This window comes from Rhinopithecus roxellana, chromosome 2 (assembly GCF_007565055.1).
Source record: "Rhinopithecus roxellana isolate Shanxi Qingling chromosome 2, ASM756505v1, whole genome shotgun sequence".
Lineage (NCBI taxonomy): Eukaryota > Metazoa > Chordata > Mammalia > Primates > Cercopithecidae > Rhinopithecus > Rhinopithecus roxellana.
In genome coordinates this window covers 107,408,557-107,410,634 of record NC_044550.1, presented here as the reverse complement: position 1 = coordinate 107,410,634, position 2,078 = coordinate 107,408,557, and positions in this window count along the sequence as shown.

Genomic DNA, 2,078 nt, shown 5'->3' with positions numbered 1-2,078 from the left:
ATAAAATAGGAAACCAGGGGTTATTAACAGAAAAATTTTATTTTAAATAAAAACAAATTAATATATTGAAAATTTGGTGAAGAATAGGATATTTATACAGCCTTGAAGTACTGTACTACAGAATACATATTAATTATTATTAAACAGGTGATGAAATGACCCTCGTTAGTTCTGTGTTAACGACAGGATACGCACATGAGAACACAACATCCAGGCAGAGACCAGAACCAGAACCTAATCACGCAGAAGCATCAGAGAAGACAAACTGAGGTACACAGTGACTTAACTGTAATCTTCAAACGTGAAAGTCAAGAAAGAGACTGGAAAATTACTCCAAACTTAAAGGCTAAAGAGACATGAAGCATACTTCCAATCTAGATTACTTTGCTAATGTAGAAACTAAAAGTTCCAGTGTCAATTTCTCGATGTTGATGGTTGTATTGGCATTTTTAGGTACAGAGGAGAATATACTTATTTTTAGGAAATACAGACTGAAGTGCTGAGGGCTGATGGATCATGAGGTCATCAATTTGCTCCCAAATGGTTTAGGAAAAATTTTCCCTGTGTTGTATTTGCAATAATTGTGTAAATTTGTTACTGTTCTTTAAGAATGAGAACAACATATAACTTTCTTCAAGTATCAAAGTTTTGTTTTACCCATCCTAACTCCAAATAAAAGATCTAGAACTGGGCCACGGCTCAATGGCTCATGTCTGTAATCCCAACACTTTGGGAGGCCAAGGTGCGCGGATCACGAGGTCAGGAGTTCAAGACCAGCCTGGCCAACATGATGAAATCCCATCTCTACTAAAAATACAAAAATTAGCCAGGCATGGTGGTGCCCACCTGTAGTCCGAGCTACTCAGGAGACTGAAGCAAAAGAATTGCTTGAACCCAGGAGGCGGAGGTTGCAGTGAGCCAAGATCGTGCCACTGTACTCCAGCTCCAGCCTGGGCAACAGAGTGAGACACTGTCTCAAAAAAAAAAAAAAAAAAAAAAAAAAAAGGATCTAGAACCAGCCAAGAGCAGTGACTCACGCCTGTAATCCCAGCACTTTGGGAGGCTGAGGTAGGTGGATCACAAGGTCAGGAGTTCAAGACCAGCCTGGCCAAGATGGTGAAACCCCGTCTTTAATAAAAATACAAAAATTAGCTGAGTGTGTTGGTGGATGCCTGTAATCCCAGCTACTTGGGCGGCTGAGGCAGGAGAATCGCTTGAACCTAGGAGGTGGAGGTTGCAGTGAACCAATATTACGCCACTGCACTCCAGCCTGGGCGACAGAGCAAGATTTCGTCTCAAAAAAAAAAAAAAAAGACCCAGAACCTCTGGACAGCCACGTTGCTAAACCCAGCCAGTCTACTGCATTAGAATAGAGAATCTGTGGAGCCTGCCATGGGATTTCATTCAGCAGCAAAGGAGCTATGTCTCTTTTTGGACAAAGCTGATCAAAGTAGCTTTTTATATTTGATCAAAGCTGATCAAATATATAATAAAGATGAAATTTGATTACAGTTCATGCATTTTCTGCATACCAATTCCAACACCATTTATCCCTCCATTGAACATAAATTCTGGTGGCTGTTCTATGCCACCATGTTTGCTAGTTACTGAAGTTACATAGGCGAATAATAACCTCGAGTTGGTCATAGCATGGTGGAGAAGACTCACATGATAAAAAAAGCAACGTGGCATATGTGTTGTTATAGAAATATAAATATATATATTATATACGGCAGTTGAAAGCCAAGGGAAGAATTAATGAACTCCAAATGGGTAATCAGGAAAGGTTTCACCAAAGAGCTGCGATTTGGATCTGGGTCTCCCAGTTTGAAAAGAAGTCCTCCAGCAAGGCAAGACAGCAGCAGAGGGACAATGGCAGTAGGAGGGATTCTCAGCAACTTGTGTCCTCTTGAAAGGACTTTGGATGTCTGGGAAACAGAGGAGTTCAGCATGAGTGGAAGGTAGTTTACTACAAATGGAATAGGGTGAGAAAGAGATTAGGGTGGGTGATTTGTAAGGATACCCCATCCCTGATTCCACATCTTTCCAAGATATGCATTTTCATGTCAGAAAAACAC